This window comes from Bos grunniens, chromosome 21 (genome assembly GCF_055505025.1).
Source record: "Bos grunniens cultivar Pamir isolate PY7600 chromosome 21, Bosgru_T2T1.0, whole genome shotgun sequence".
NCBI classification, from domain to species: domain Eukaryota; kingdom Metazoa; phylum Chordata; class Mammalia; order Artiodactyla; family Bovidae; genus Bos; species Bos grunniens.
The window spans coordinates 10,607,482-10,621,389 of record NC_141185.1 but is presented as its reverse complement, the minus strand read 5'-3'; the positions used below and the strand labels follow the sequence as shown (position 1 = coordinate 10,621,389).

Here is a 13,908-nt window from a genome sequence, read left to right as displayed (position 1 = left end):
AGGCTCCAAAGACAGGGTGGTGAATGAACCCATCTGTTAGCTCTAAGACTGCAGGTAAATAACTCCTCTCTCACTGAGTCTCATTTCTATAACAGGACCGACACAGATGGCAACCCCTTGGCTCACTCCTTCTCCCCTGCATAATTCACAACACAAACATTTAATTATTAGCTAAGTCAACGATGCCAATTAAATTAAAAAAAAACAACAGGTTAAGATGTTTGATGTGGGGGAAAAAAACTGCACATACTGGGAGAGGCGGTGAGAGACTGCAGGAGCCACACTCGAGAAGGCTCTCTGAGCCCTCTGACCCTCCCTGGAGGTCAATCAAGAGCAAGCTACGGGGTTTACAAATCTTGGGACTATAGAGAATGGGAAGAAGAGCAAGAACTGAAACTACAACTGCTCTCATCTTTCGGGATTTTCGTTCTCCTCTTTAAAAAAAAACAGGCAGTTACCCACCCTGGACCAAAAGACAAAACCGGCAGCTACCGTATCCTCAAGCTCATGTTTATAATCCTATACTGTTTGAACACGAGCGAAGCTGCGAGGACACCCGATAAGGACCTGCTTACACGCGACTGCAAAGATAAACGTCCGGCATCTCCAAGGGATCCCCTCAGTAAACTGCCTGAATGGCAAGCAGACGAAGTGACTGACACAGGGTATCCACCACTAAGAGCAGAAGACGGATCTGTGAGGTAGGGGAAACGTGATGAATCAAACCAGGACAGCGAGACAGCTCAAAGCCTTCAGTGGAGCCCCTCTGAGCTTAGGATAACATCTAAAACCCTTGCTGTGGCGACCTGCCCCTTCCTCTCCCCCACTGGCCGGGCTAGCTCCCCCAGCTCCTGCTGGTCACAGGACTCAGACCCTCCGTCAAGCTCCTTCCCAGCTCAGAGCCTTCACACACACCATCCCCTGCTATCCGCTCCCCAATCTTCAGTCTGGTGTCACAAAGTCAACAGCTTCAGTTAAAACAGTTAAAAAACTTTTTCGGCACTCAGTATAGACAACACAGGTAAGCATTTTGCTAGAGCATTTGCTGCTAAGGCAAGACAGACTTCATACATGCATACGTGTTTAAATGTGTGATGCTAAAGAGGCCTTAGGAAATGCAACACATATAATCCCTATAACCAGAACCAATCCAAGTTCAGGCACAAGCACGATCTTCTTGAACAAATGAAGAAAGGCCAGCACAATGAGAAGCCCATGCAAGTTAACTAGAGTAGCCCACACAGCAATGAAGACCCAGCACAGCCATAAATTAATTAAATTTAAAAACAATAAAATAGACAATACTGACGTATCACGTGATTAAATGCTGTAACTTGATGATGCAACAGAGAATGACTCACACATTTAAACTCTTGAGTAAAAAAAAAGAAACTGAACACAAAATCTTACAATATAATTTCCATGATAGAAAGTTAAAAATAAGGAAAAGTAATTAAGTCAGAATGATGTTTGCTCTTTTTTGGAAGAGGCTGGTGAGGGGAGAGGGAAGTGCCTGAGAGGGGCCATTTAGAAACCTTACAAAATACAATATAAAACAAAACCTTATAAAGTACGGGTCATACGTGTTCCTTCATCTGGGCACTGGTTACAAGCACGTTCACTTTGTGTGTCCTTGTGATTCATGTGCTTTCCTGTGTCACAACTGAAAGTGATTTCACTTAAAGCTAATTTTCAAGGAGAAGTAAACAATCCTCAATACAATGTGTAAAAAAGTCTTCATTTACCATGGTAAGTACAGTTTCAGAGTAAAGAAGGAAAATGAGAAAATTTACTTTTATTAAGCATTTACAGTCTATCATCTGGTCTAATCCACAAAGCAACACTAAGACAAGAATTAACTCCACTTTACAAGGATTTGAAATAACTTGCCCAAGACTATTTGACTAATAGGAGAGGTGGGATTCTACTTAGAATTTGGTTGACTCCAAACTTTTATTTCCACAATATACAAAACACCATGGTCTCAAAGGAAGTGTCAGTTTACACGGACTTACCAATCAAAGTATCTATGTGGATATGTTTCTTTTGATCTCTCCAGGGGGTTGAAAAAGAATGGACCCAATTTAAGATTAACAGATGCCCAATGGATATTTTATTTTTAACTGAATCTGCACAAACACAGATAAGTAAATACTGTTTTAATTGTAAAGCTGTAACAGCTTAAATCAGCCCTGTCCATGGATAGTTCTCTTGGCCTTTCTAGTCTAGGAACATAGGTACTCAATAAATACACAAACAGACTGTATCTCACCATTTTTTTCAGTATCTTTATCACATTTAGCTGAAGACTAAACATGATTTACTCCTTGATACAAACGCTACCTAATGACTTCTCCAGTGGAATAAATAAGTGCTACTTTAAGAGAGATGATTAACATAAAGGGGGTTCAGACATAGTGAAATAATTAGACAAATTAATATTATGGAAACTGCAATGTACTATGTAACTTTTTCACCACTCAGCACAGACAACACAGGTAAGCATTTTGCCAGAGCATTTGCTGCTAAGGCAAGACAGATTTCACACATGCATGTATGTGTTTAAGTGTATGCGTGCTATTGAGGCCTTAGGAAAATTATTTATTTCCCTACTCCTGGCCAAAATATGGACACAACTCATATGTAAAAAGCTACCCCGAATTCTCCTAATGTTCAGCAACAAAAAAGGTAGAGATTTATAAAGACTGATTATAAATAATAATAGTATTCTTCATCAGAACTCTGTCATATGTCAATGAAAACTATTTTTTAACAAATTATCCCCAAAAGAAAGCACCCTCTAACAATGCTTCATTTCATATATTTTATTGAATAAGAGCTGGAAACTGAAGTCCATATATTACATAAGCAATAAAGAATTACTCTTTTTAGGTACTAATAGCATTTGGAAATTATAGCTTGCCTTAACTCCAGTAGAATATACACACTGCATTTAAATGTCTAATTTAGATTATTCTATTATTTGTTCATATACCAACAAGATTATGCATTTTCCTCCAAACACCAAAATTATGTTTGATCTAACACAAATAAATTACCTGGGTTTATTATATGTGATAGGTACATATAAAGATTTTTAAATTAGGGTTTTTTTTTCTTTTTAATGTTCAGCTATACAATATACAAGTCTATGGACAAAGGCAGGTAATCCCAGTATTGTGTTATATGCAAAATTTAATAAGCTTTCAAAATTAAAATAAAAGAGTGCCTATCAAATATTTTTCCTCATTCATAGTATCAGAGGCCTCTCAGTGGGCTGCTTGCTCTTCATCATAAGGATCAGATCAAAAGTTAAACAGCTCCTATCAGATTCTCATTCATTAATCATCATTTACTAAGCTGTACCTCTCATACAGTTCATGGCAAGAATGCTGGCAGGAGGAGAAGGGGATGACAGAGGATGAGATGGTTGGATGGCATCACCAAATCATGGATATGAGTTTGAGCAAGCTCCGCGAGATGGTGAAGGACAGGGAAGCCTGGTGGGCTACAGTCTATGGGGTCACAAAGAGTCGGACACGACTGAGCGACTGAACAACAACAAAGCTGTACTAGACGCAGAGATAAAAGATGAAAAGACTCAATTCTCTCTGAAAGATTCTGCCATCCTAAGGCAATATCCGACCTGATCTACTTTCTAAGCTTTACTTCCCGAGGTTTTCACCTTGTTTCCCGCTCAGAACATCTCATGATTCCACCACTACTTTCTTACGGTCGCTACATTTGACCTCCATGCTTCTTAACAAATGCAGCCTCTCTTTTCCAGGTCTCACATTTAATCTAGATTCAGCTTGAAACGGAGAAGTCTCTGAATTACATGAGTGCTTCAAAGATTACCAACCACAAGACTTGGAGACTTACAAATGTTCTCTGTTTAAAAGTGAGAAAACCAAAACTAAGTATAGAAAGGCCAGGCGACCTGCCCTTAAAGACACATCTAGTTATTTAGAAGTAAAGCCAAACTAGGACACAGGTTTCCTAACCACTCATTGTTTTACACTGTTCATTCATCCCACTGATCATGTCTGCCTCAGTTTTCTGGAACTGTGTTGTTCCCTGGTTAACCAACTACTTCTCTTTATTTGTGTACATATAGTTTAAATTGGCATCCATGGATGGGGTCCCACAGGGGTCCCTGTACCTCCTACGAATGTACATAAAATTCTGAATATGCACATGTACACTTTTTCTGGGGATAAGATTCATATCTTTTGTCAAATCAGGAATCTCCAAAGAATAAGACCCACAGGGCTATATCAAGTACACATGACATACATAAAAAGTTTACGCTGCTTCAAAATATAGATTCAAGGATAATGCACTTATTCATACATAACAGAGGAACGACGGTTATGTAGCAAAGTTAGCAATTGGCTCTGTTACGCTTGGTATCACTACTACAGGGACCCAACTAAGCTGAACCATCTGATCCACTACAGACAAGCCTCACGTAGAATGAAGTGAAAGTCACTCAGTCTTATCCAATTCTTTGTGACCCCATGAACTACAGTCCACGGAATTCTCCAGGCCAGAATACTGGAGTGGGTAGCCTTTCTATTCTCCAGGGGATCTTCCCAACCCAGGGATCAAAGCTAGGTCTCCCACATTGCAGGCGGACTCTTTACCAGCTGAGCCACAGGGAAGCCCTCACACAGAAGACTTATCTGTGAAATACTGCTCTCAAGCCCTTTTTCTTTTTCATCTTCCATTATAAAACTAAACATACATCTCAATATTCAAAAATTTGGGGAGAAATCACAACGTAATCAAATCACATTAAGAACAGATTTCCTCTAATGTACATATTTGAAGCAATATCAGCTAAATTTTATGCTGGTTGTGGGCTAGAACTGGGCTAAAGGTTTAAGAAACTCAATTTTTCCTTACAACCTCAAGAAGTAGGTACTACTATCAAGACCGGATTTCAGATGAGCGAGCTGACTCAGAAAGACCACCAGACACCCTGTGCTCCTCATGGATAAACTGAAGGAAGCAGAATTTGAACCCCTCTGACACCAAAGACTTGCTCTTAAACATTCTTATAATGCTTTGATAAAATATTAATATATTTAATTTTGCAAAAGGAAAATAGCTGAAAATACAACTAATAGGAGCTACTCTTGAGTGACGGCCAAGCAGCGGGACAGGCACGAGGAGATACCACTTAAAACTCCGGCTCATCATGTTAAACTTACCCTCTTAAAAAAGTCTCTGCCACTGCCTTTCTCTTTCCCTTCAAATAGGATTACTGACCTAACTCCTTAATCAAAGAACCTTTCTACATCATGTCAAAGATCAGCTCTTAAACTGAGATCCTTCTCTCATTATCTGAGCTCTTTAAACACTTTATTTTAAAATTCTGGTTCGCTGACATGTTCTAATCCCCAAGAGAATTTCCAAATGTTTTCTAAATTCCTACTTTACTGCACACATTGAGCTGTCACCTAAAAAAGAACCACCACAACAACTACCAGGTTAGCCAGCTTCAGCAATAAGAAAGCCGACGCCACCAGGAAAACTCCCAATTTAACAGCGATTTTCTTCTATGAGATTCTTAATTCTCTCTGTCCATAATGCTTCCATACACCTGATCATGTGTCCTCACCTGAAGAACCAGGCAGCATGATCTGTCCAAAATCAGAACAGTATTGATTTAAGCAATATTACTTTACATAGAACTGTTAGCTTCTAAGTCTTTTAAAAACTAATATAAAATAAACTAATTTATTCACTTGGCAAATCTGAGCACCTTGTTTATGTCAGCACCGTTCTGTTCTACCCTTACTATCCTTACAATTCTATTTGTTTGAAAGGATAGTACATTTAACAGAGCATGACACTTAATGTTACCATGAGCTTCAAAAATCAGAATACTAAGACCAAAATTCAAGTCTTCCATGTCTTGAATCTAGTTACTCTTACTGACATCCTCAGACAAGTTTTCTTGGGGCATCTTCTTAGTCACCTACTTAAAATGGATAGCAGCCTTGCATACTTAAAAAGAACCACAAATTCAGTGACGATTTTAGGGAAAATAGGAAAACAATTTGTACTCAAAATTTTTAAAAATTTAAAAAAATTTCTTACATGACTGAAAATTTCAATTTCATCAGTTCAGTTCAGTCGCTCAGTTGTGTCCGACTCTGTGACCCCATGAATTGCAGACACCAGGCCTCCCTGTCCATCACCAACTCCCGGAGTTCACCCAGACTCACGTCCATCGAGTCAGTGATGCCATCCAGCCATCTCATCCTCTGTCGTCCCCTTCTCCTCCTGCCCCCAATCCCTCCCAGCATCAGAGTCTATTCCAATGAGCCAACTCTTCGCATGAGGTGGCCAAAGTACTGAAGTTTCAGCTTTAGCATCATTCCTTCCAAAGAAATCCCAGGGCTGATCTCCTTCAGAATGGACTGGTTGGATCTCCTTGCAGTCCAAGGGACTCTCAAGAGTCTTCTCCAACACCACACTTCAAAAGCATCAATTCTTTGGCGCTCAGCCTTCTTCACAGTCCAACTCTCACATCCATACGTGACCACAGGAAAAACCATAGCCTTGACTAGATGAACCTTTGTTGGCAAAGTAATGTCTCTGCTTTTGAATATGCTATATAGGTTGGTCATAACTTTCCTTCCAAGGAGTAAGCATCTTTTAATTTCATGGCTGCAGTCACCATCTGCAGTGATTTTGGAGCCCAAAAAAATAAAGTCTGACACTGTTTCCACTGTTTCCCCATCTATTTCCCATGAAGTGATGGGACCAGATGCCTGTTGAGCTTTAAGCCAACTTTTTCACTCTCCACTTTTCACTTTCATCAAGAGGCTTTTTAGTTCCTCTTCACTTTCTGCCATAAGGGTGGTGTCATCTGCATATCTGAGGTGATTGATATTTCTCCTGGCAATCTTGATTCCAGCTTGTGTTTCTTCCAGTCCAGCGTTTCTCATGATGTACTCTGCATAGAAGTTAAACAAACAGGGTGACAATATACAGCCTTGACGTACTCTTTTTCCTATTTGGAACCAGTCTGTTGTTCCATGTCCAGTTCTAACTGTTGCTTCCTGACCTACATACAGATTTCTCAAGAGGCAGGTCAGGTGGTCTGGTATTCCCATCTCTTTCATAATTTTCCACAGTTTATTGTGATCCACACAGTCAAAGGCTTTGGCATAGTCAATAAAGCAGAAATAGATGTTTTTCTGGAACTCTCTTGCTTTTTCCATGATCCAGCGGATGTTGGCAATTTGATCTCTGATTCCTCTGCCTTTTCTAAAACCAGCTTGAACATCAGGAAGTTCACGGTTCGCAATATATTGCTGAAGCCTGGCTTGGAGAATTTTGAGCATTACTTTACTAGAGTGTGAGATGAGTACAATTGTGTGGTAGTTTGAGCATTCTTTGGCATTGCCTTTCTTTGGGATTGGAATGAAAACTGCCCTTTTCCAGTCCTGTGGCCACTGCTGAGTTTTCCAAATTTGCTGGCATATTGAGTGCAGCACTTTCACAGCATCACCTTTCAGGATTTGAAAGAGCTAAACTGGAACCTCAAAAATAAGGCTTTTCTCTCTGTATTCATTCACAGAGTATATACCGCCACACAAGCAATCCTACTTTTTAGACCAACACACATTCCTGAAGACTGGCAGACAGAATCCTGAAAATCCTGACTGCCTATATAATCCGGAAAAGAGTACATTTGTGAATGAATTATTATTCAACATCTGTCAAAAGCCTGAACAACACAACTGACCTACTAGGGATATCGTCTGAAGGATAAATTAACTAAACTCTAGTGAATCAAATCACCAGAATGTCTATATCTACATTACTAAAGCTTTTCCATTATGCCTGAGGCCTTTATCCAGTTTCTCTAAAATGGCATGTGAGAAATATTTCTCTATCATTTGTAAAATGTAAAAAGTTTTCTCTACATATTGTTAATGTCATTTTACATAAGAATTCAGATGCGTATTCATCATACAAGAGAAAAGGTTGCTTTTTCCTGCTTAACTGGTATACTTCCTTTCATTAATCAATATCAACTATAATTAGTCCTGCTTCCTCTTTTTCTTTTATTAATATTTAAAAAACGAAAACCTTTAGTGACATGCAGACACTAATTATCCTTGTCGTAAGCTTCTCTTCTAATTCTCTCCAGCTCCCTCCACACCCTACCCCTCCTTCAACCTTCACCATTATTTTCACTGTCCTCTCAAACATCTATTATAAGACCACCTCAAATCCTTTCTCATAGTAGGCAAATAATAAAACACATACACCCATCGGGCTTTGAAAATGAGCTGAACGCTGGAATATCCAAAATGCAGAGCACAAGGACAAGTCACTCAGCTCCAACTTAATATTTATGCAAGTTAAACATGGACCTGAGCGGTACCTTCCTTTGCCATCCAACAGAGCTCCATGATGGACCAACTGAATGAATGCAGTTACCTGCCAAATGCTGGTAGGAACTGAGATCATAAAAATTAGTAAATCCTGGGTTTCAAGAAAATTAAAGTCTTCTATTAATAAACAGTTCCTATTTGTAATACAGTATAACCATCTGAACAACCCTGAGAAAACGCGGCAGTAAGTTCTGAGTCAAACGTGCTGATGATCAAGAAACAACTGGACCGCTTTTGGGGAGATACTCCAAAGAAGAAGAAGCTGGGGTTCCAACAGGTATTTGTTCACCTTTGTACAAATGTTTTGTTATTTTTGCTATTTGTTCATAGGAGCATCGCTCACAAGGCCAAAAGATACAAACAACCCAAGAGTCCATAGGGGGATTAATGGATAAGCAGACACATACCTACATATCCGTGAGCAGGAGATTCAGAGACAGAAAAGAAAAAGGTGGTTGCCTGGGCCTGGGAGGAGGGTGGAATGGGGAGTTAGTGTTTAACGGGTACAGTTTCAGTTGAGGAAGATGAGAAAGTTCTGGAGATGGACTGGTGGTGATGGGAGCAAAACAATGTGAATGTACTTAAGGCCACAGAACTGTACAATCAAAAGTGGTTAAAACGGTATGTTCTGTTGTATTTTACGACAAAAAAAAAAAGGGGGGGGAAAGAATCTTACTCAGATAATCAAAGGCCCCATGAACATTTAAGACAAGAGTTTCATTTTTTTAACAAGTACTAACCTGCAACTTATGCAGGTTGTTCCCCTAAAATTCACTTGGAACAGCAATGTAATGTTGGGAAAAGAGCCCACATGCAAAGATTCGGAAATCAAGCCATGACTCAGTGCTAGCTCTGCCACTTCTAGATTCACAGCTCTCTGAGTCTTAGCTTCCTTGCATGTACACACAATAAGACAATATTAAATCTGTCTCAGGGTCACAGTGTGGATTAAATAAGAACATAGATAAAAGAACCTGAAATATCTTGGCATATATTACCAGGAACTTCTTATTAATAAATGTTTCCCTTTGCTCTTTAGCCACAAGTAATGACCACAGGATGCTAAGGTCACAAGTGAGAGAATGTCAAAGAAATACCTACTTTCTCAAACGAAACAAGCATCTCATACATCAGACAGTGGCAGGGTATAAATCTCTCAATGTCAAAAAGTCACCCTTCCTCAAAGGCAGCACTACACTAAAAGTACAACCCACTATACACGGCCACAAAATCACTATCAAATAGGAATCATTTGAGCCACACCAAAATAAAATGTTTTCTAAAACCAAGCCAATAACATTCAGAAATGGCAAAACCACCATGCTTGACAACTCATTCACAGTGCCACAGGTATGGCACAGTAGACATAACTTAACCTTTCATGATGAGATGACAGCATAAAAGGTAAAGCAAACCCTTATTATAATAATTGTAGGAAAAAGGTCTTTTCTCCCCAAATTCAATGTGTACATCTTTTCTTAAAACAGCATTTTGATGCCCTGAATAAATCCATGAAATGTTCACAGTGATCATATTAAAAGCACTCTTTGTAGCGCTTCTAATCTACAGTATTACAAAATATGTCCCACAATGAAAATTTGAGAAATTATATCTAAGTATATACAGCATATATTACATGTAATATGATTTGCCACAGAGAGCTACTAACAAGTTTTGCAAAATAAACTGATTATGCCCACCCAGTTCCCAAAGATATTAATACTAAAATTACTATTCACTAGTGCCCTTATTCAGAATCTGTACCACCATCCTCTAATAAATTATTGGAGACCTTGGCTAAAATGTGTATTTTTATTTAGAAAATTTAATGTTTATACCAATATATTTTCAATATAGTTAACCTTTACTAAGACACATTCTATATTTTTTTTTTCTTTCCCCCCGAGTTACTTAATTTCTAATCTGTGCCCTTTTCCATTCACTGCTGCACATGAAAACCAAGCAACAGGAAGAGAACTGAACATCAGGATTGTGAAGATCCAGAAAAATCCAAGGGGCTTCCCTGGTGGCTCAGAGATAAAGAATCTGCCTGCAATGCAGGAGACCCGGGTTCGCTCCCTGGGTTGGGAAGACACCCTGGAGGAGGGCATGGCAACCCGCCCCAGTACTCTTGCCTGGAGAATCCCATGGACAGAGAGAAGCCTGACAGGCTACATACAATCCATAGGGTCGCACAAGAGTTGGACATGACTGTAGCGAGTAAGCAGCAGCAGCAGCAAAATCCAAAGCACCAAAAAAGCAAAGACTTCAAATTAAAACTCTTTCATCAGCTGAATATTTGTAAATATAGTCACCTCAATACTTAAAACTGATCATCTGGGTAAATAAGGTGTCCCTGTAAGCATGACTTTCTCCACAAAAGCATGGACTGAACACTCTACAGTAAATACTCCCTCACTCATCTGTCTTTGCAAATCTTCAGGCCATTAAAAAGACACATTAAGTGGTCTGCTAGCTCTACACCGCGGGGAAAACCCTGGAGGAACTCAGCTTTTCTGGAAAGTCTACCCCCACCCCACCCCCCCCAAAAAAATCTGCAGTGCTAACTTAAAACATACACTGATTTGCCAAGGATTGAAAAACCCTTTGCCAAAGCCTCGCTTTGCAAGGGTCCAGGGGCGTGCTGGCACCAAAAAAAAAAAAAAAATCGGAGAGGAGGGGCGAAAAGATGGCCTCGGCCACCCGCCCCCTGGGGACCCAGAGAGCTGGTCACCTGCCAATAGACACGAACAATCCTCGCCCGGGCGCGCCCCCGAAGGCTCGCGCTTTCCTGCCAGCGCAGGAGGGCCCAGCCTGCCTTCCCTCCCGGCCCCCTCGAAGGTGTCCACCCAGGAGGCCAGCGCCGGCCACCGCGCAGCCTCCCGGGGATGCTCCCGAGACGCGGCGGCGGCGGACCCCACGCCACCCTGGTGCGCGCAGCCGGACCTGTCAAAGCCCAGCTCTCCGCGGGCCGGGGGTGGGTGAGTGAGCGGCGAGGACCCCCCCGCGCGCTCCACTCCGTGTGCGGAGGCGCCAACGTGCCCACCCGGTGCCCAGGCGACCCCGCGCACAAAGTCCCCGGGAAGCGCCGTCAGGACGCACGCCAGCGAGTCGGGGCTGCGCCGAGCCCGGGGGCGCGGGGACCCGCCCCGCCCAGGACCTTGCGATGAGGCCGCGCCATATGCCCCGCGCCGGTCTCCCCCCACCGGAGTCTGGAGCCCACGCGGGCCTCGGCGGCGCGCGGAGACGCTCCCCGCTCCGCCCCCCACTCCCGGGACACAAAAGCGGCTCCGCGGCGGGGGAAGCCCCCCTCACCTGCAGCACGGGGCGCCGCGGGCCTTCGAGAACCATCGGACCCCCGCTCCGGCGCGCGCGTCACAGCCCAGGCCTCCCGGTGCCGCCCGGCGCCGCCGCCGCCGCCGCCATGTCCTCCCGCTCGCCGTCGCCTCGTCCCCGCTGTCAGGTCACTCCATCCAACCTGGGGCCTGGAGCAGCCCGCGCCGCGCCGCGCCTCCGAGCCTCGACCCCTCCCGCCGGCGCCTGCGGAGACTGCGCAGCGCCCGGCTCGCTCGCGGCCCGCGCACGGCCCCGCGGCAACGGCGCACGGCGGCTTGGAGAATCTCCCCGGCGCCCGCGCCCCCGCTCTCCCCCGCTCGCCCCGCGCCGGCATGAGAGCGAGCCTGTGATTGGACAGCGCGCGGCGGTGAAAGGTTAATCCCGGCCCCCCAGCCACTCAGGAGCCGGGAGACAGTGGACGCGAGCGGCAGAGGCCCCTGGCGGTGTTTGCGGCCCGGAGGAGCCGGGGCTGGACGTGGACGTTCAGCGGGCCCGCGCGGAGGCCAGGCACCTTCGCCGCCCGCCCGGTGCCTGCACGCCCGGCCTGCGGACGCTCGCTTGGCTCGGCGAGAATTCTGCTGGCGCTCGGAATTCGTCCGCCTTCATGGTTGCCCCTTCTGGCACGGACCGCCCCCTAAACGTGGCCCTTCGCCTTGGCCGTTAATTGTTCTCCCGAGAGCTCGGCGCTCTTTTTCACCGCCCCATCCCCTTTTTAAAGGACCGTCCCACTCGCCTGCATTTCCCCAGGGTTTGTGGTCCAGGGCCCTCCGTATTAGGGAAGACAATTAACCCCACCTCCTTCCCCCAACCCACCCCATCCCCAACCCGGAACTAGGATGACCAGAAAATGAGATGAGGGCAGCGGCCCCACTTATGTAAATAGTTTATTTGAATAGATCGGAACCTTGCACTTTATCTTGTAGCTGTGAATTAATATGGAGGTCCAGTAAGTGACTGGCTAAAAGAAAATCGCATTAGTTTATTCCAAAATATGCATGTCTTCCAGATGGCTCACCTGATAGACTGGTTTACTCCAAAAGAGGTAGCATCACCGCAACCATGCTTCTGCTAAGAGCACATAGCACCTACCGTGTGCTAGACACGTCTAGGGCTGCGCTGATGCAAAGAGGGCTGTCGACCATTTAAAATACGGCTAGTGTTGATTGGGGGTTTCCCTGGTGGCTCAGACGGTAAAGAATCTGCCTGCAATTTGGGAGACCGGGGTTCGATTCGTGAATTGGGAAGATCCCCCTGGAGAAGGGCATGGCAACCCGCTAGTATTCTAGTACTCTTGCCTAGAGAATCCCCGCAGACAGAGGGGCCTGGCAGGCTACATACAGTCCATGGGGTCACAGGAGTCGAACACGGCTGAGCGACTAAGCACAGCACAGTCTTAACTGAGATAGGAGACCTGAAAATCAGATGTATGTTTTCCTTACCAAAAAAGAATATGAAACCACACTACTATTTGTTATATTCATTACATGTTAAAGCAATAATGTTTTTGACATATTGGGATAAATATTGGGGTTTTTTTTAATTTGAATTCTAGGAAGTATTTAATGTCTTTTGTGGCTAGCATTATGTTGCTATTGGACAGGCTGTTGTAAGCTTTGATTTTCATGTGGATCCTGTAAAGCAGATGCTGTTGCTTGCCCTCCATTTTATAATAACAGAGGACAGAAATTCATAACCTCTAGCAAGTAAGCTGCCAATAAGTGAACAACTTAGATTTGAACCCTGGGGATCTGGCTTCAGGGCTGGTACTACAGTGCTCACATTTTGATCGTTATATATACTGTCAGTTGGCAAGATGTTTCACATAAACATAGAATGTTCATGGGCAAAATTAGGAAGTAGAACACTCTTTGTCAGGTCTCCATAGAAATAATTTTCTTATATGTATCAAGCATTTATATTGCACTATAGGCAGAAGGCCTCCCCAGGTTGCTCAGTAAAGCCTTTTTGGAGATGATCCTTAGTAAGAAGAATGACATCTCTGGGTAGGGATAGGCACTGGGGTTCACTAATAGTGGAAATTTGTGGGCAGGTAAAATTTTCATTCTCTCCTGTTGTCCTCTCAGTCTGTCAAGACTAGCTGAGCTTCTCCTTCACCAGGTTTGTCTGATTTTCATCAGGGTTTTTGTTTTTT

General features: G+C 43.5%; 1 protein-coding gene across 4 annotated transcripts in view; it reads right to left on the bottom strand.

Annotated features, from left to right (window-relative positions):
- Positions 1-11,876, bottom strand: part of DICER1 (dicer 1, ribonuclease III) — a 75,436-nt gene extending 63,560 nt beyond the window's left edge. For 3 of the 4 annotated variants that reach the window (XM_086363080.1, XM_086363087.1, XM_086363093.1), the window contains exon 1: positions 11,736-11,874. The gene's annotated coding sequence lies outside the window, so the exon portion shown is untranslated. Of the gene's footprint in view, positions 1-11,735 lie in introns of all 4 variants that reach the window. The other variant, XM_086363092.1, reaches the window with a different exon arrangement.
- Positions 11,877-13,908: the final 2,032 nt, after the last annotated feature.